Below are 22,694 nucleotides of genomic sequence, written 5' to 3'. Positions count from 1 at the left end.
AATGGATAAAGAAAAAGTGGTATATACACTCAGTGAAATACTCTACAGCCTAATAAAAGAAGGAAATCCTCTCATTTGTGACAACATGGATGAACCTGAAGGATATTAAGATGAAGTGGAATAAGCCAGGCAAAAAAATACACATGGTGCATTATCTCACTTATATGTGGAATCTCAAAAAGTCAAATTTACAGAAGCAGAGAGTGGAATCATAATTATCAGAGGCTTGGAGTTGGGGCAGGAGAATTGAGATATTGGTCAAAGGGCACAAAGTTTCAGCCAGACAGGAAGAATAAGTTATGAACATCTCTTGTACAGTATGCCGGCTATAGTTTGTAATTATGTATTGTATATATAAAAATTGCTAACAGACTAGTTCTTACAGTCTTGCCACAAAAAATGGTATGAATGTGATGTGATGCATATGTTAATTAGCTTGATTTAATCAGCCCACAATATAAACATCCATCAAAACATCTGTTATACATCAAAAATATACACAGTTTTTGTCAATTAAACCTTAATAAAGCTGAAAAAAATGATGAGAGAACCACTATAAATGAACCATAAACTGTTTACAATTCCAGATACACCATAGTCTTTGTGTAAAAGAAACCTACAAATGTCATTTCAGGAGGAGCCTGAAGAATGATAAAGAAGACATGGAAACTGCAAAGCAACTGGCCCAAGATTTTTCAAAAAAATTGCCAATGTCATGAAAGATAAATATATAAACAAATAAAAATAAAAAGTTATTTTGGTGAAATATTCTAGATGAACTTGGTAGACATCATAACTAAAATGACAGTGTGCCCCTTTAATTCTGAAGGAAGGAGGCACACATGAAGAGCCCCTTTAAGGAAAAGTGATGAGAGTTGAATATAGACAGCATATTAGAGAGCAGTAGTATATTGTTAGGTTGTCTCCCTGTCATAATTACACTGCAGTTTTATGGAAGAATAACTTGGTTCTTGAGCAATACATGGTGAAATGTCAGTGTCTGCAACTAAATAAAATATTTCAGCAAAAGTTGTATATATCTATGTGTACATATACATATAATATATATAGAAGACTCATATATGTACTCATATATGTTATTTTTGTTGAAAATTATATATATGGAGAAAGAGATGCACATATATATAAATTATATGTCTCTGTGTATATTCTCATATACATATACTTCTCTGCTCTCTTCAACTATATGGAGAAATATATCTACATGTGTATACATATATGTGGAAATGTATTCTCATATTTATGAATATTTCTCTCTATATATATGGGCATGTATGTGTATGTGTGTGTGTAGGTGTATACATATACATAGAGAGAGAGAGACAGTGCACAGAGAAAGACAATATGACAAAATGTTAAAGTGAAAGTATATTGATATTCTATAAAAGTATAGTAAGATAATATTCAACATTTCAAGCTAGAGAAAATATTATAGTCAAGAAAGTCTAAAGAAGTAAATATAAATTTAATTCTTTAAAAAATATAGAATGGAATGCCAAAAATGACAGTTTGTATTAATGTAATAAAGAGTTCATTGTTAAACAAGCATGATTTGTCACAATAACCGAATATATGTTATATTATTTTTCATATATCTCCTTTTAGTAGAGAAATGTCAAAATCATATGTTAAATATACCAAAACCTTTTATGGTAGACTTGTGGTTAAGCTGGTGAAATATGGGAATTACTAGAAGTTGGTACAGATTCACAAATGCATTATTCTATATTTTTTCTTAAGTCAGTCAGTAAATATAACTCTTAAATTTAATATATTTACTTGTTTCCTATACAATGAGGTTAATAGACTTAGTGGTTTTTATGTAACCACTTATTTCTAGAATTGTATGACTTATTTTATGCATGACATTTAACTAAGAGTAAAAACATAAAGAGAAAGCAGTTAATTATGATTTTGCTATTCAGTTTTCTCTGCATATTTGAAGGTTCCAATTACAATGACTACCTGTGAACAAACTGCAAGCAAGTCTCATTTAACATATGCTTATATTGACCAAAGGACAATTAAAAGCCATTAAAATGACAAACAATGGACTTGGCATTATTAACCTGAGCATAAACTGGAAAAAAATCCATACCCTAGCAATTTAAAAATAATTTAAATAAGGAAAAAACCTCATGCATTTAAAACTATATTGCTTTGAAGCCAATAAAATCCACTCACATGGTAAAAAAAAAAAAAAAAAAAAAAAAGAGAATTGGTTATTTATTCTGCAGCTGAATAAATTCTCTTAGACTCCTGGGCAAATAAACTAAGTTCTAACTTATTTAGCAAAGAAATAAAGAACAAAGATTTGTTCTGTAAACATTTACTTATAAGGGTGAAGGGATTGAAGCTTAGGGAGATTGAAGTATTTTATTAAGGACATATCTGATAAGAAAAATATAGGATTTGGAGTCACATGTATTTGACCTCAGTTTCTGTACTTTCGTTAGTGTACTACATACTAAACAACAAGTTATTAATGTTTATGTTGCAAAGTTTGAATCCTGGTCTAAATGTTTACTATGTGAACTTGGAAAGGTCTCATATTTTCATCTTTAAAATGGGGATAAGAAATTCTAAATTTTGAGATTGTTTGTGGGATTAATTGTCACATTATCATTATTAAGAATTAAAAAGAATACAAAACAAGGTATAGCAAAAATAATTTTAATTTTGAAATATTCAAACGTATAACATCTTCATTTTACACGTAAAAGAATCTCAGTCAAGTGGGCTTATGATAATTTTTTAAAATCTCAAATACAATAAAAATGTGCAAGTAAGTCTAGGAAAAAAGCAGGTTGAATACATTGAATGGTATTTCACACCAACGTAGGGACTATGTTGTTACAATGAAAATAAAAACATTAAAAACTGATTTTTCTTAGACTTTTCTTGTTATTGAATATTAAAACAATATAAAATAAAAAGTAAAATAATTAGCTATAATAATACTATAAATTATATAACTATAAAACACAATAGAAAACACAATAGAAATATAAAGTAATTAAATAAAAACTTAAAAATAAATTAAAAAATAAAGTAATTAAATAAAATAAAAACACAATAGAAATATAAAGTAATATATAATTGAATAAGTAATAAAGTACTTAATAAAAGTTTGTTACATGATATTTATATGTGTACATGCATTTTGTTTATATAATATAAAAACAATAATGGCAACAACCTAATAAAAAATTGCTGATATGATTTGGCCATCTAAAGGAATAAAAACTAATAGCAAATTCAGACTTCTTTTGAGCAGATGATTTTAATTTTCTTTGAATCTTTGTACTACTATTACCATGTCTTGCCATTCAAAATGGTACCGTGTATCTTATAATTTCATAGCATATTTATTTGGGTCAGTGATGTTAGCTGGCTGCAAGAGAGTAGAAAATGCAATTCTTTTGTCTGTCAAGCGGCATTAGAACAACCCACCTTTCCTGTTCAGTGTCCTTTTATTACCTTTACAATTTACATACCATAATTTACACTGGGAATTCTATGCAAGAGAAAACAAATATAATTTTTGATGCTTGACTTTGATTCACAGAATAACATTCTTCTTGTCCATACTTACTCTATTATGACACATTATCAACCACAGTCATTGTCAAAGACCCTCTGGATCTGGGTGTGGAGATATTCTTCAGTGTTTCATTGTGGTTCCTCAACCCCAATGAAGCAAAGACTACATTAAATGTATTTCAAATGTGAGAAAATTGACAAATTCCACCTTTAATCAAATAATTTCATAACAATCACAAACAAGGGAGTATGATGTTTTCTAGAAAAAAATGGGCATAAAATTTACAGTATAATAGCTAAGAAAATATATTTATCTAGGAGAACAAAAAAGAAATGGACTATTGGGCAAACAGGGTATTGGTTTGAAATACATTTATCCCCCCTTATCTGTGTGTATACATTCCAAGACCCCTAGTGGATAGTAACAAACTCTATATATACTGGTTTTTCCTCTACGTACATAGCTCTAATAAAGTTTAATTTTTAAATTAGACACAGTAAGAGATTACTAATAACTAATAATATGAAACAATTATAAAAATATGCCAGCATCACTACTTTTGCACTTTGGAGCCATTATGCAGTAAAATAAAGGTGACTCGAACATAAGCACTGCAATATGGTGACAGTACATCTGATAACCAAGAAGGCCACCAAGTGACTAAAGGGTAGGGAGCCTAGACAGTATGGATACCCTGGACAGAGGTATCATTCATGGTCTCCGGTGGGACAGAGTGGGAAAGCACAAGATTTCATCACAATACTCAGAAGAGTATGCAATTTAAAATCTTAAATAGCTTATATCTGGAATTTTCCATTTAATATTTTCAGACCACTGATTACCATATGTAATTAAAACTGTGGAATGTGAAACCATGGATAAAGGGGAGACTTCTGTAAGTGTCTATCAGTTTCATCCTATTTGAGTATCAACCTTTTAAACTTTCCCAGTGTTTTAGACCTTTCACTCAACTATTTAATTAATAGCTTCTATCCTAATAGTCAATGCGTACTACTCTGTTCCATTTAAAATATACGTCTGGTAACGATATTTATTACATACCTCTTATTTCTTTTGTTTGCCTCTTTGTTTTTCATGGCAATTTCCGAGGCAATGTTGTCATCTAAAAGAATAAAAACTAATAGTAAATTCAGACTTCTTTTGAGCAGCTGGGTCCCTGTGAACATTTTTAAAAAGTCAAAAGTGGCCATAATTCTACCCTAATCAAAATGATCCAGTATATTTATTCCTACCTGGATATACATTTAATGAATCCTTCCACATATTATTATGAATATAGCACAATTCAGCTGGAGCTATTAAAGTTTCCATAGGAAACTATAAATGCAGTTTTTATATTTAAGCTTAAAATTCAAACATATGTTCCTAAAAGAATGTTTGAGATGAAATTTCTTCCAGTTCTGATATGTTCAGATAATTCTGAAACCATGCTTGATGCTTCACAATTTGAGGTATACAGAATTTCATATTTGTCTTAAAGAACAATGAAATTATGGAATATTTTGATGATAAAAGGTACTGAATTTATCTTTTAAATAGAATAAATTAAATTTTAAAAAGATAGACTTTTGCTCATATGTTGTTTTGTCCAGCAAGTCTGTGACTAAAGGAAAAATATGTACTTTCTCAAGTCTTCAACACATCCTTTTCTTTAGTCCTCAAAGAAAAAAATAGCATGTTCTATTACTCAAATTGTTTTGATTATGGTTTCCAAGCATCTGATTACCGTCTAGTTTCTGTTTCTCATTTACTGACCAATACGAGAGTCTCAAAAACCCAAATTCTCACTCAGGGAATGTAAACAGTGACAATATGTGCATGAGAGTCATTTTTTTAATAGACTTTATTTTTCAGAGCAGTTTTAGGTCCATAGCAAAATTGTAGCAAATGCACCCCTTTGGTAAGGGATGTTCAAAGGGCAGAGCTACCCATGTGTGGGAGCGTATACGAGGAATCTCTGTACTTTCTGCTCAATCAGTCAACCTACATTGACACATCATTATCAGCCAGAATCCAGAGTTTATATTAGGGTTCTTTCTTGGTGGTGTAAGTTCTATAAGTTTGTACAAATATATAATAGCATATATCTATCCTTAGAGTATCAGATGTAATAATTTCACTCCCTTAAAATTCTCCTGTACTCTGCCTATTCATCCTTCCTTCTCCCCAACCCCTGACAACCACTGATCTTTTTACTGCCTCCATAGTTTTGCCTTTACCAGAATGTCGTAGAGTTGGACTTATACAATATATAATATGTACCCTGCTCAGATTGGCTTCTTTCACTTAGTAATGTATACTTAAGTTTTCTCTGTGTCTTTCTGTGGTTTGATAGCTCATTTCGTTTTAGTGCTGAACAGCATTCCATTGTCTGAACGTATCACAGTTTATTTTTCCATTCACCTACTGAAGGGCATCTTAGTTGCTTCCAAGTTTTGACAATTATGAATAAAACTGCTATAAACATTCATGTGCAGGGTTTTGTGTGAACATAAGTTTTCAGCTCACGTGGGAAATATCAAGGAGCACAATTTCTGGATAGTATGGTAAGAAAATGTTTAATTTTGTAAGAAACTGCAAAACTGTGCCATTCTGCATTCCTACTAGCAATAAATGAGAGTTTTTGTTGCTCCACCCTCACCAGCATTTGGGATTGTCAGTGTTCTAGATTTGTGCCATTCTAAAAGGCATGTGTGGTATTTCATTGCTGTTTGTGTATTTTCTTTTGTCCTGGCTGGTTAGGCTATAATAAAACTTCAATACATTAAGCTCCAGTAAAATAGTTTCTCTTTTGGGCCTGCCTTGTTTTTCATGATAGTTATTTTTCCCTCTCCCTGCCTGAAGCATGAGGGGATATTTCTCTGATAGTCATCGTGTGAACCTGGTAGGGCTTCTGGAGGTAAAACTAACAAATGTGTAAGGGCCCCCCTACAGAGGGCCTCCCTGGAATTTTAAACTCTCATACTTTCCACATTGGTCCTCTGGCAATTTGTCAGTTACAGTTCAGATGTTCTTACCCTGGCACAATTTTCCATGGAGGTTTCTACTTATGCATTTCTGCTCTGGTGAATTGTAATTCTCTGAATCTGCCTGTCTGTCTGCCCAGTTTTGAGGGCATCAGTTTACCCTATGAGCTCACTTATTGTAATGGAACTAAAAAGAGTTTTTGATTTTTTGGTTTGTTTTGCTTTTGACTTGTTGCTGGGACAGATTTGAGACTTCCAAGCTCCTTGTATGCCTAACTGGAGAACAGAAGTCTCCATGAGTGTCATTTAAAAATTTGGGGGAATCCTACATGTGACAATACTTCACTCTATTAATTCAACTGACATTTGTAAAAATAAAATTGAATTACGCATTGAGAATGAAGATATTAGTTTAAAAACTACAAAAACAAACCGTCATATTCAGAAATTAACAATTCTGCATGTTGTCTTCCTCTAGATTTTATTTATAAATATTTCAAATTGCATTTTTTCAATTTGGGTTCAGTTTAAATGATACAAATATTTTAGTATTCTGAGCATAATTTCATTTGGTAAAGAGGTATTCATTCAGAGCTACCATAATAAAGTTCCTTTTATTGTCATGTCAAGTTGCAGTCATTCTGAAAAGCTTTATTCACCTCCTTTCTAAAAAGTGACAAATGTCTTTGATTTTCCATTTTTTTCCAGAATAATCCATGTAGGTGGGATTTCTTTAGTTTCGAGATTTTAAATTCTATCTATCTATCTGTCTATCTACGTACCTACCTATCTTTCTATCTTTGCATAACTCTACTAGGCTTCTAGGGATATATTTCCTAAGTATGTAATGTGAAATGAGGAGTAAAGGATACATAGAGGAATATTTTTATCACTGATTCGGCATGTAAATATAATACATGTTAAAGTAATTAAATCACAGATTCAGGAAGTAGGAGATCTGGCTGGACTCTTCAGATTCAACGCTTTGGAATTTCAGTGACTTTTTTCCATCAGCATGTGTATACACACTTAAGTGAAAGACTAACAATGTTAACATTTCAAACAATATTTCTCTTTCTCAATTATATTTAAAGAATATGAATGAGGATTGATTAGACTATCCCAGATAATTGCTTGGGCATGTATTCTTTGGAAACAGATATTTCTTCAACTAACTTATTCAGAGTTTTCAGTTAAGTCAAATAGGAGCTTGATATTTTTGTCTATTCTTTTTCTGTATTGTACTAGAATCTCATTTAATTCTCATAATTATATTCTTAGGATATTAGCTTCCTAGGGCTACCATAATACGTATCACAAGAGGGTGGCTTAGAACAATAGAAATTTATTGTCTCACAGATTTAGAGGTTATAATTATTCAGAAATTAATGTGTCAACAGAGCCTTATCCCTCTGAAATCTGTAAAGGAAACCTCCTTCCTTTCCTCCTCCTGCTGTGGCAACGTAACTCCAGTTTCTGCCTCTATCTTCCCGTGGTATTTTCCCTGTGTCTTTTCATGTCATCTTCCCTCTATGCATGTCTCTGCATTCAGATTTCCCCTTTTTATAAGGACAACAGTCACATTAGATTAGCCCCTTCCCAATGAACTTATTTTAACTTGATTACCTCTATAATGACCGGATTTCTAAGTAAGGTCACTTTCTGAGACATTGGAGGTTAGGACTTCAGCATATCTTTTTGAGGGTACACAATTCAATCCATAACACATAGTAGCTCTTTTATCCTTTTTGAAAACTCTGCTAACACAAATCAAAGAGTATGTTATTCATGTTTTGTGTCCCATATATACATGTATACTTAAAAGTTTGTATAATTAAACTTTAAAAGATAGAAAGGTGGCTGACAGCTTACGTTATTGTCTATAAAATAAATGTTATGAAAAACAGCTTAGAAGGAAATTTTCTTTTTCTATAATGATGAGTTGCATAAGATTGCAGTTGAACTAAAAATCTCAGCTATTTCTCCAGGTAGTGAAATTTCAATTCTTTCCTAAAGCAACTGCATAATGCTGGAAAGTGAGTGTGTATTTGATAATGAGGAACTGCAAAAAAAATGTAGTTCCAAAATATATTTTTTCTTTTCATTATCTCTGAAACTTTACCTTTTTCACAGTTCAGTTAAAAATCCTATAGCTTAGATTTGACATTCATGATCATTGATCTGTTTGCAAGCTAGGATGCCAACATCGCCTTTAGAATCATTAAGTCCACAATGGCAATATTCTGGAGAGAAAGGAAAGCTTTTTATTTCTATTTTATCTTTATGATCTACTTTTAATAGACTGAAATGTAATATTGAGTAATTGTAAGTAATTAAAAATAAAATGGTTTTAATTAAATCAAAAACGTATTGCAATCATTATAATGATATTAGATGTATATATAAGACATATGATGTTATTATACATAGAATATTAAGGGTTGCATTTTGTTTAAACTTAAACAGAGTATGGTGTACTTTTTATATATTCACTTTGTATTCTAACATGATCCTATCATTAAACATGAAATTGGTTACTTATCAAGTGTCCCTAAAAGTACAAATTTAATTATCCTGATAAATCCTCAAAAATTTTATTTTTTTAGTTTTTATTCAGTGATATACCATCAGTAATTATGACAACAGTTTATTATACTAATAGAATATTGTCTTATTTCTAAAAGAATATTATCTATGTATTCTAAATGATTAGGCCAAAATGGAAAAAATACTTAAAAACTATCATTTTCTATTAAAATGAACAATTTATTAAACTGGACATATCCTTATTTAAAATCTATCATTTATATGTTTGTCTTCTTAAAATATGTTTGCTCAATATAATATTCAATTTAATAAAGAAATTGTATGGGAATGAGAAGCATGAAATGAAATAATAAAAACTTCAAAATGTTTCTCCCCCATCCTCTGTGAAATAAAACCCCATTAACAAATTTTACATATATACTTAAACTTGATTTGTGTGAGACAATGTACTAGATAAAATACATAGTTTTCTATCACAAGCCAATGCCAAAAACTTCTCTTGGTGGTGTGTATTAGATAATGTATGCCTCTCCCAAAGGTGACATAGATTTTAAGTCTACCTTTCACATATAAGTGTGATTTGCTCTAAAACTGACAACGTGCAAAAAAAAGTAAGATTTTTAAAAATGTCCCACTTCATATCAAATAATTCCTCTGATTTCTTCTCACCAAGATGAGTGAGAAGTCCATTAACTGTCTTTGGGTTTCAAAACATCATAGTTTCCTGCCTTCCTTTTTATCTCAACTCCAAAATGTTAACAAAGTTTAGGAGAGAGTTTGGCACCCCTCCACACACCTACCTGCCCACTTTGAAAATTCTTTTTAATCCTCTCCATAAGGCTGAGACTTCAGTAACAAAGGTCTATTAACTCTCTCAAAAAGATCAATTTTAAAAGAGTAATATCAGATTATTCTATTCCATCTTAAATCCTTTCAAAAACTTCCCCTCCAAGTTAAGATAAAATTCAAACTCTTTATCCTAGCCTTCAAAAGCGTATCTGCTCTAGCCCCCACCTACCTCTTCCACTTCATCTCAGATCACTCCCCTAGCCCACCAGGTTACAGCTGGACTGTCCTTCTTTCTGTTCTTGGAACATGCTAACTTTATGTCTTTGCAATACCTAACTGGAGTATTCTTCTCATTTGTATTTGTCTAAATGATATAGTGAATATTATTGATGTCCAACACAGACCTCCATTATCAGAATGGTGCACCCATGCAAGGCTACTCTGGAGTCTTTTCTATTAACCCTGGAAAACTGCCTTCAGCAATGGAAATCACGTTACCCACTTATGGCTTGGAAGTAATTATCCCTCCCAAGGGGGATATCCTGCAGCCAATGGCTGATTGACAACAGAGTACAAACATCTGGCCCCCTTGTCTTAAGGAAGCAAGACATGCTGTGGTATCATTCATGCTCCAGAGCTTTCTGTGGAGTCAGGCTGAGAATACACACCTTTTCCTAAATCCTTACCCTGACTGATTCTCATTTCTTTTCTCCTTTCATGTTTCACCTAAATCACATCTTCAAAAAACCTTTTGTACAAAAATTCTCATTTGAGGTACTGCTTAGAGAAAAGGAGGTAAGAAATTTTGTATCAGATATAACCCAAGAAAATGGACTTACTTTAAGGATGAAATTCTAAAATCTGGATGGCAATGACGACTCCATGACAGGTGCTAGGTGGAGCACAGACTGTCAGTTGCATGCTTCAGCAGTGTGATTGCTGAAACTTTCCCTTTTTGTAAATTAGGACAAAGGACAGGTAGAAGACATGCACTATTTTGTGCAATGTCCCTGATTTTTGAGACATCTGGAAGAATAACATAACCATTAGGACTTGGAATTGGGTAAATACAGTCACAGCAGTGTTTTTTTGTTTTTGTTTTTTTTAATCTATTATTCACAGTTTTTTAAGTCAGAGGCCATCTTTAAAAGCACTTAAAGTGACCTTAATTTTCTACAGCTTGAACTTGATGTTGCAGCCATCTACAGAAATGTAAGGTAGCTCTAATCAAAATCTGGTTTGCATGTTGAGACTGATGATGCCGTACACTCACCTAGGAACATAAGGTCTATTCATTACACAAAAGGGCTCTCTGGAGAGAGCAGGGCAGCTCCCTAGCAAGGCTAAAAGGTCTTAAAAAAGTAGAAAAAATATACTGGTTTGGGGTGTTTATGGTGGTTAGGGTGGAGCCAAGCTTAGAGTGCCTGTTGTGGTTTGAATTTTCCACCTCTATATACACGGGGAACACCCCAGCTTTCTTACCAGCATTCTCAGACGTGCGGCAGACAATGGAGAGGAAGAGTTTAGCCCTAAAGGACGTCAGTAGTCAAACTTCAAAGCACAGATTCAGAGTCTATTACAACAGAGCAAGCTGAAAAACTGAACTAGTCAACTAGTCAACTCTTCCATGCCAAAGTCAGAGTCCTGATATGGAAGAAGTGGAAGGATATTAAGATGAAGATTTCTGGAAAGATACACTTGAGAAACTTAAAACTAAAGATTTCCCTGATTATTCTTGGGTTTACACATAGTGATTCACTCTACTTTGTTAGAAGAGCAAGCCTTCTTCAACCCCTTTGTTTAAAGATAATGGGGAACTTTCAAATAAGACAGGTGCCTTACAATGCTTGCCTTCCTAAGGATCTGCTTCTACCTCCTCTCATGGTATAAAAACAATAACTAGGGCCAAATTTTAGCATTATCTGACTGGGAAAGTGCTGGACCTGAAAAGGGAACCTATAAAGGGAATTTTATACTAAAGATGCTACAGGACATAGCCAATTTGTTCTGGTAGGGCATGGCTAAGACTGAAAGAGAATCAATCCACAGAGTGTTGGATCAAAGGCACGCAGAATAGAAAGCTGGATCAGGGAGATGTTGTTGATGTAGATATATTGCCTCATGTCTTAGGATGTAACATCTTGGTAAGGGCCTCAAGAACTTGTTTCAGTAGGCTGCTAAGATGACTCTTAGAAGTTTTGGAAAAGTAATGATCCATATTAAATGCAATATAGATGTCAGGTGTGCCATAGTAGAATTTGATATGTTCCTAAATGAATCTATTATGTAGCCCTGGAAAATTGAATGTCTGACTATGATTTTTTGAAGATTTTAGAAAAGGGTGTTGACATTTAAAAATTGATTGTTCCACCATGAGGGAAGAAGACTATCTTATGCATTATGAAATTTTTAGCAGCTTCCCTGGCCACCACACTAGATATCAATAGCACCTCCCAAGTTGTGACAATCAAAATGTATCCAGACACTGCCAGTTGTAGTCTGGGGTAGAGTGGGAACCATTGTCTCTGGTTGGGAATCACAGGTCTAGAGGATAATGTATTTACCAAGGTATCAATGAATATGCTAGGGAAAGATAGATGTTCCAGTGTTGCTGAGAAGTCCAACAATGACTCTCCAAAGTAGTCTGAGGCTGACAGTAGGGGATGCTATTATAAAACTGGGCTCCCTGACAGGATTTGGGATAATAATATCCCTAAATAGCAGGTGGCAAATGACAGAAGATAGACAATACTTTAAGGGGCAGCAAGATAAGAATGAAGAATATTAGTAGAGCATGGGGATACAAGGGCCAAGATCAACGGACAAAAAACAAGTATATTCCTTAACATCTATAAAAAATTATCTTTGAAATATGTATTTATTTATTTTTATTTAATTTTATATTTTTAATTATTATGAGTACACAATAATTGTATATTTAATGAGCAAAAGGTTGAAGTCAGTTGCCTCAGTGAGCATTCATGGCTCCTTCCTCACTTCTTTGTAGCTCAGTTATTTCTTAGTCCAAGAAACAATTGATTGGAAGATGGGCAGAGCCCCATGGAGAAGGACCCTGTAATAGTGCAACAAGTGTATACAGTAGTAACTTTACACCTTCCTTCCCCAAACACATCTATACTAATTTACTTGGGTAATTGTACACTATGGTAAAGGAAATCTCAGATTTCAATGGACAGTTGAAAAAAATGCTATTGACACAAATAATAGAAATCTAAATTAACATGATGTCTGCCATGAGAGAGCACAGGCACGTACAGTCCGATCGTAAAAGGGGTCCTGGCCCAGGTCTGTCTCACAGAAGATCCACTATGTGCACACTCTCATATGGTGATTATTTCTCTGATTCATGAATATATAATCTTAATGATCATCCTTAGTAGTTGGCAGAACGCACATACTTCTTTCTGTGGAGTAAGAACTATTATATTAGGAAACACCAAGTGGAAGCCTCTGAAACTGATCCCTTCCATAAAATTATAGTAAACTATGACCAAAATCGCATCACAAGGGAAAATAGTGCTACCCACACAATCTTAAAAAATGTAGGGATTGTGATACCCATTGTATCATTGTTTAGTTCACAATATTAACTCTTAAAAACCAGTCAAACCAGGGCTTATCAAGTAAGACCACGGTAAACTTAATTGCAGCTGATATGGTAAATTTACATGAGCAGACTTAATGTAGTCTCTGGTATGTACCACGCAGCTGTTGATGCAGTGAGTGACTGCTTTTGTGTAAAAACAGTTCACATTCACAGTGAGTATACAACAGTAAACATTGAGGGTCTTTCTCTTGAGTAGTTTTGTTTCTCTAGTTTGCTGACATAATATACCAGAAGGTACCAGAACCATATAAACAGTCTTCAGAGCATAAAATTGGCCAACTGTATTAATGATATGATTTTGATTGACCTGATTAAAAAAAAAATAGCAAGTAGTCTGTATACTTTACTATGGAGAGTAGAGATAATCCATACATTTATTCAAGTGCCTGTCACATTTCTGAAGTTTTTAGGACTCCAGGTAGGCAAAGACATTGAATAAATAGATACAGTATTATTAAGCCTTTTTGGAGTCATGGACAGGATATACTTGCACTTGGGAATATACTATTCTGACACATTTATCAGGTAACATGAATGCTGCTTGATTTGAGTGGCACCCAAGGCAAGAAAGTTTTCTGAAACAAATCCAGACCGTTGTTTGAGGCATACAACTTGAAGATTTCATGAAACTAAAGTTATCTGTTTTAGATAAAAGTTATCATGTGGTGTCTGTGGCACACATTTGATAGTTGTAGTGCAAATTTCAGGGTTTAAGGAGTAAGAAAGATCATGCCTTTTGCAGCAGAGATAAATGCACATTTGAAAAGCAAGTATAAACATGCTACTGGACAGTGGTAGGGATGGAGTATCTCACCATGGTATATCAAGAATTCATGCAATTAGGGCTGCCCATCATGACCTGGGTGCTAGAAGACTTAATGAGTCATACAGTCAGTTAGACTTATCTAGAATATACTGTAAGATAGAAGTGGTATATCCAAGACCAGGCTTGAGTGAGCTTACCAGAAAACAGAAAGCTAAAGCTACATAAACAAGTGACACAGACTTCCATGCCACTCATCACTTTTGCACCAAAACCTTTCCCTCAATTCACGTCTATGCTCTGAAGTTGGGTTTCCTTTTAATGGCTGACAGAGGAAACTTGCTTTACAAATAGGTCACCTCAGTATGTTAGCGTGAGCCAAAAGTGGTCTTTTGCGCTACAACTTCCTAAGTGGGAGCTATAAGAAATAATAGTGAGAAGGAATCCTCCAGTAGGCATACTGTTGGGAAATGCATCTCGTCATCCACTTTTTCTAAAGAGAGAATTGAACTAAAACTGCCATATACAATATTTACGGGCAGTGGCAAATGACTTACCTGTTTAATCAGAGGCTTGTAAGGAGCAATATCGGAATACCGGGTATAAAAGTCTGGAGAAGGTGCATGCCTGTGAACTTACAGGAAAGAACACAAGTGTGCAGATCTTTGTTTTGTACACTATTACCCATGAGAGAATATCCACTGAGAAAAAGACTATGCTGCTGCTCCAAACTAGTAGAACACATGGATTCAGGACCCAAGGGATGGAAATAAGAATGGTCCTGCGGCCGGGCGCGGTGGCTCACGCCTGTAATCCTAGCACTCTGGGAGGCCGAGGCGGGTGGATCGCTCGAGGTCAGGAGTTCGAGACCAGCCTGAGCAAGAGCAAGACCTGTCTCTACTAAAAATAGAAAGACATTATATGGACAACTAAAAATCTATATAGAAAAAAATTAGCCGGGCATAGTGGCGCATGCCTATAGTCCCAGCTTCTCGGGAGGCTGAGGCAGTAGGATCGCTTAAGCCGAGGAGTCTGAGGTTGCTGTGAGCTAAGCTGATGCCACGGCACTCACTCTAGCCTGGGCAACAAAGTGAGAGTCTGTCTCAACAAAACAAAAAAAAAAAAAAAAAAGAATGGTCCTGCTCTCCTAGTGCCCCTCTCAGGGATTTTGTGTTTCTTATACTTGCAACTTTAGACTCTTGTAGTTCCAAAAATCCTAGTTCTCACAGAAGATTTGCTTCCTTCTGGGGACACAGTAAGAACTCCACTCAACTTTTATTTATTTATTTATTTATTATTCTTTTTATTTCAGCTCATTATGGGGGTACAAAAGTTCAGGTTATATATATTGCCCATGTCCCTCCCATCCCCCCGAGTCAGAGCTTCAAGCGTGTCCATTCCCCAGACAGTGCGCATTGCACTCATCATGTAGTTATACCCCATCCCCTCCCCCCACCCCTCTCCTCAGTCCAATACCCAGTTGGTGTTATTCCCAAATGTGCACTTAGGTGATGATCAGGGAAACCAATTTGCTGGTGAGTACATGTGGCCCTTATTTTTCCACTCAACTTATATAACTACAGCTCTTCATGATCACTTTGGGCTTCTTGCACTAGAAGATCATTAGGAAAAGAACAGAGTAATCAAACTAGCATAATAATTGAACATGATCATTTTAGGTGGAGGGTTGTGGGCAAATATTGGACCAGGGAAGAGTATGTTTGGCACCCTGATGAGCAACGGGGAAATATCTAGCTACTTTTTGCTCAGGTTTAACTGAAACTGAGCCAGTACAGCAACCTTCGCCTGATGAGTAACTTGAACCTAGGGGCTCAGAATCCTCAGAAATGAGAATCCATGTCACCAGGCAAACTACCTAGGCCTACAAAGTGCTACCTGAGAGGTAAATCTGGAGGGGATGTCAAAGGAGGGAGATGATGTATATTCTTTACGACTTTGAGACAAAAAACAGCAGCATGATCTGTAGTTAATTCAATTAACTTTTTTCTTAGAAATTTTCTTAAAAATAGTGACCTATTAGAATCCTAGAGAAGTTCTGCCGTAACGGAGTAAACTTAGTTTGAGGCCAAGTGGATCTGAGCAAAGCAAGTTGTGGACTATATCGTCTGTGCTGCTAGTGAACCACTCATATCCTTCTTGGCTTAGGTCACTACCCATCCCGTCAGCTGCTGGGTTCACTGCCAATTACTCATAGCCTTGCCCTCTTGAGGAAATATTCTTGCCTAGAACTCCCTCGCTCAGAGGTGCCTGTGAGGTCTTGAACCCCAGCTCCAATCCCAGGGCAGGGCAGTCTAAGTCAAAGACCCGCTGAAAAAAGAGTTTAAAAGCCTGGCCCCCTCTCCTTAAAGAAGGAATGATTCTTTGTTAACATTTATGCTTCAAGGATTCCTGCTGTGTGCAGATGTGGCTACACTTTAGCTAAAACCACATCCTTGTCTCTACCCTATCCTGACTTCCTTGCTCCCTTAAAGCTTTCTCCTGAGAGTATTCCCTATGCTTCTGAGCACATAGCTAAAATTTAATCTCTTAAAATGTCTGACAATTTGTTCTAAATTTGTTAGTATACGGTCAGAATTGATTCATTTGGCTAAAGATTGTTTTCCTAATGGATCATTAGAAAACTCATTGAAAAAAACATAAGAGTTGTTAAGCAAGACCAGAGAGTCAAGGCTAGAAGTAAGGCTCAAGTTGGTCATTTCACACATGCTATTGCTATTCTAGGCATATTTTTACGTCAGGGATCAGAACATGAAAGAAGTTCAATTTTTTGGCATCCAAATTGAGAAAAGAGGCTTTGTCATGCTCAATGATCTCTACTTCATCACCTTTACATAGGTGTCATCCAAATGCTAGAAATTAGATGGACTTTGTACAACATAAACAGAATTTGTAAAGCATATAATATAGATTCTAGCAATTTGGGGTAGGAAACAACCTTAAATAGATCAAAGGTATAACACAACTGCATTTATGAGACATAAATAATCATCACATATATGTGTATGTCTGCCTGGATACACATTAGAATTTCCTGAGTTTTTTAAAAATATCTTGAGCAATTAAATAAAAATTTCTAAAGGGGAGGCCCAGGTATCATTAATATTTTTTAAATGCCTAGGTGATTATAATGTGGTGATTCTATTTACCCAATCCATAAACTTAATTTTATAAATGCAAAAAATTAAGTGCAATACTGATAACGACATAATCTCCTCTCATCATTTTAAAAAAAATAGCTCTTATATTTGGTTATAGAACATTGATTGTAACTCTCAGTTAAATACAGTTCAATGGTTATAAGGATATATGGTAGAATGGTATGTGATTTATGATAAATAAATGTTATACATGTATGTTTACCTATGTGACTGTACTATGTGTATATTTGATAATGTATCCTGTATATTGTGTTAATCATACACAAGCTCCCTGAAAAGTTGGATGAATGAAAACAGATAATCTAAAGGCTTTCATGATTTAGAGCAGTATTCCCCAAAATGTGTTCCACAGAACAAAAGTTTCACAAATTAATAGATATTAGTAATGACCCTACCTCACCAAAACTTCCCTCTATGAAACTGGAATTTCATCAACACTCGGTGATTTAGGGAAACTTATTAATTATGTCTATTAGTATGTTTAAATGTGGTAAAAGTTTCTAAATAAACCTTTTAAACTTTAAGTTAGTTTTTTTCAATTTATAATACAATAGAACTTCTTTTAGACTAAGCATTGAATAGCTTATTTAATTAGTGGTGTCCTTGAGATATTTTGAGGGAAAAGTTGATTTATACCTTTATTTCCTTTTCAGGATGCATAAAATTATTTTTTCATTGCCTTAAGTTTTATGCTTACATCTTTTTCTTTACCAATTTATATGTAGCGTTAGAGTTACTGACGCTGTTAGGAAAATGTCTGTAGATCGACAATGTAGTTTTCACAACTCTCTATGGAAGTCATATTTATAAAAAAAATTTCTTAATTCCTGTATTTTAACAAGGGGCAATTGAGTGAGATTGTATTAAGTCAAAATGGGAATCCTACTAGATTATTAAAAATAATCCTTTATGTATTTGTTGAATGAAATAAATACTAAGATATTCATTCATAATAATTGAGTTAGCTTTCTCATTGACAAATACTTAGAAACCTATACCTTTGTAATCATAACTTAAATTCATCAACTTTGATATGATAATCCATTCTACGTTATAAAAAGGAATTTGAAAGTGCTTTCAAATGAAAATGTCTAAAGAAATATTATTGTTATAAGATTTTTCAATAACCCTCCAACCTTCCATGCAACCTGTAGTTGCTTACACAAAATCACAACTGAACTGGAAGTACAGAAAAATAAAAGGAAAGAAAAAAATCAGTTCTGTAGAATTATACAAAAATCATTACCTTGGCCACTCTACTGTTCCTCCCAAACACTTGCTAGCTTAGCCACATTTTCTGATGGGTTTGTTTACATTTGTTAGAGAACAGCCACTACCTTGGGTGCTAAATTCAGCCTTTAGATACATGCTGGCAGCTCCCCTTGATTATGTTACTTGCAAGAACAGAATTTGGCCTGCAGTGATTCACATGGGTGGGGGGGCAGGAAAACAATCTTCAAAGAAGTAAAGTGGCCATGAAGCTAAGGCTCAGGAGAGGAAATGGTGAAGGGGATTAAGTGGAATGAAAAAGGGATTTTGAACAGCAGCATTGTGGGATCTCTTTCTTACACTTGTTAAACAGTAAGAACATCACAACCCCCTGGAGTTCCTAAATAGCATCTTTAACTATGAAGTCTGATATCTCAAGTCATTCCTTGGGCAATATAGTATTGGTTTAAAAGTTGTCAGTCAATAGAAGATACTCTTTAAGTACTGCCAGTGACTGACACTGAGGGATTTTTTTTTTTTCATTTTGAGAGAAAAATACCATTCTTGTTCTCAGTTTTGACTAAAATCTCATCCCATGTAAGGTGTCATGTAGAAGAAAAGAAAAATGAGGATCCTATTGATGCTGTCATTTTTCTCCTTTCTTTTATATGTAGTTTAAAAGGAGCTCAGTGTGTTCCTACCTATCAACCACCATGCAGAGAGAATAGCTCTAATGAACGCCCCCACCCCACAGGCAAGGTATAATTCTTCTCTGTCCCTTTTTCTTCCCTTCTTTTTTTTTCTTTCCTTTTCTTTTCTCTTTTTCTTCTTTCTTTCTTTGTGAGATCCATTATGTTTAAATTTTAACTGTGGTTTAAATAAATATTAATTATTATAATTATTAATTATTATTTATAATTATCAATTATATTAATTATATATTATATATTTATATATTAATTATAATTATTATAATAATTATAATAATTAATAATTATAAAAACAGCCACTACTCAGCCAATTGGTAAACACTTAGTAACCTCTCTTTTAGCACCTGTTTCTCCAGACCATAGTTGCTGGCATGGTATTGAATAGTTATATTGAGAAATAATTCCTATATACAATGCACCCATTTAAAGTGTACAATTCAGTTGATTTTAGTAAATTCACAGATATATGTAAACATCAACACAGTTTCAAAACATTTCATCATCTCAAAAAGAAACCTTGGCACATTATCTATCATATCCCCGTCTTCCCACTCCTCCAGATATAAGCAACCACTAATCTATTTTCTGTCTTTATATATTTGCCTATTCTGGACATTTGATTTAAGTGGAATCATGTAGTATGTGGTCTTTCTTGATTGACTTTTTTCACTTGATGGTATTTTTTAAGTTCAGAAGTGGGCATATGAAGAGTTTGGAAGTCTTTTAAACTCAGTGAAAGGAAAAGACAGGTTATCTCAACACCAAGGGCAATAGAGAATAGAAAGTTATGTCAAGGTTTGAAAATCATGCTTCAGAAATGAGGGAAAGTCAAAGCCAGAAATGTAACCACATACATAGGATGACTCAAAGATCAATCTGTGTAAAAATTAAAAGTCTTAGCTTTTGATAGCCAATCTTGACCAGGGATGATAGCCAGCAGGTATGCATAAGTTTAGCTGTATCAGGTATTTGATATCTGATCTGATTATCTGTATCTGTGACCTGTCTGTTAAAAATAAGAACACCCTGAATGGGCATAGCTGTTTTTCAGGATGTTACCCTTGAGTAAGTCCTTGGTCCTAATCACCAGTGTTGCTCAGAACAGGCAAAATAGAATAATCTAAGGATTCTGGGTGCCTAGCCCTAACACACTCAGGGTTATCTGCTTGTAGTAAAGAGAATTATCCAAAAATATCCTCTGTAAAGAAGCAGCACATTTTTAGTGCTGAGCACACTGTTTCTAAAGGAGCTAGTAGATCTAATTTCAAAGACTTGGCACTAATCAAAATAATATTTTTTTAAAAAGCCTTCTTCAACAGTGTACTAGGGAGACACAACTTCAGAATTTATAATTTTTCCATGAGAGCAAAGGAGTCTCTTTAAAATACGGAGTATGAGTTAGACACATAGCTAATAAGGATCACTAGACTGCGGTGGTCTCCAACAGCACAATACATTAAGAAAATATCAGCAACTTTTCTTTTAAAATGCTTTGATATACAATTCTACTTCAGGAACATCATTTAGAAAAGTGATTCTTTTGAATTTGGAGTGTGCCATTTTTATTTTTAAATCAGCATAACATTTCCATGCTATTTTAAAAAAAATCCAAAGCAGACACTTTATGGGATTTTTAAAGTAATTTTTTCTTGTTATGTGATATAATAGAAACCATATTTTGTAACTTCTAGTTTAAAAATACTTCTTCAACTCATCACCCCTTATTATTCAAATAACTCTGTAACTATGACTTGTTATACTCACACATAAGGAAACTAAAACTTTGAGAGGTTAAGTTACTTTTCTAAGATCCACAGCTGTCAAACGGTGAAACTTCTATTTAAATCTAGGTCTCTAACATCAAATCCCATGTGATTTCCACTATTATTCATTGTTATATAGAAACATAGTTTTAAAATACTAAGTAATTTTATAATGATAGAAAGATGTGATCACATTCTTTAAAGAAAACTCGAAATAGTATATTCATTAGCAAGGATTTTGAAATTGGATCTTGGAATCACATCTTAGTTCTTCCCCATCAAAAAGAAGCCATGAGAATTTACTTAGTAACTCTGACCTTCAGTTGTTTCATATGCTATTATATACAGAACATAATACCAAATACTTTACCAATAATGCCCAATAATGTTGTTATATATACATATATATATTTAAGTTTCCAAGAACCTTTTGAATAATATTAATCTTAGGGCTCATCTCCCAATCTCTCTCAAAGTTATTTTTCTTTTATATGTCATAGGAGCCATCACTTCACGGAGAGTCATAACCTTCACACTATTTCTGTGTGTAAAGACATACTATACCATTCTACTCTCTGGGGTTTGGAAGACCGTGTGTGTGTGTGTGTGTGTGTATGTGTGTGCCTGTGTATGTGTTGATTTAGTTTGATTTACTTCCCTGAGAATCTCCACCATTTCAGTACACATTAAAATAGCTCATTTGTTTGTTATGACTACAATCCATGTAGAAAAGCAGTCCCTGGAGCAATGGTTCTATTTCACACTTGCTGAAGACAAACTGTGGAAAATTCTGACTTCTTCTCAACATAGCAAAGATAGTATTACCCCTTCAGGTGTGAGATAGGGCAGCAATGTTGGAAAGCACTTGGATTCGTATGTCTCTCACCCATAGAGTTTTAAAATGTTTCTGACATATTGTTAGGTAGTTAGCAAGGGATGCTGGGTCTCCTAGGGATGAAAGTTTGTGCCTTGCAATTGCAAAATTTGTGCAATTGCCCAAGAAGGACAAGAGTGGGCCCCAGGCCCTCATCTTGATCCTGCCACACCTTAATCCTTCCCTACATTAATCCTGGCCTGAGCTACTGCCATATGTGGGGTAGGAGGGAATACCCTACAAATCTGCCAATCAGAACTTAGTGTGTCAGCTGCAAAAGAATGCAGATGACTCTAGCCCACGAGCCAAACAACATAGGCACCATAGAGTCCAGAAAGTTACCTAGAGCAACCTGCATGTGTAGTAAGACTCAAGTCATGCAACTCCCAACTGTTCGATCAAAATGGTTCCACAGGGATGTCCCAGTCTGGGCACTATAAAACAAGACACAGACCCTAACCAAGCCCTTTCTCTTGCTCTCCCTTTGCTGTGGCAATGGATTCAGTCGTCATCTGTGGCATATGTATCACAGTCTGTAAACCTAGATCTTGCTCTTGCTCTTTAATCCTATCTCCTCTCTCTCTCTCTTTCCACCTCCCCACCCCCTTCATTTTCATGCTTACTTTACTTTGGTGCATCTAGTCATTCTTCAGCCATGAGCGCACTAAGAAATGACATTT

The sequence above is a fragment of the Eulemur rufifrons genome, chromosome 19 (genome assembly GCF_041146395.1).
Source record: "Eulemur rufifrons isolate Redbay chromosome 19, OSU_ERuf_1, whole genome shotgun sequence".
In the NCBI taxonomy this organism is placed as follows: Eukaryota; Metazoa; Chordata; class Mammalia; order Primates; family Lemuridae; genus Eulemur; species Eulemur rufifrons.
Note: the sequence above shows the minus strand (reverse complement) of the source record.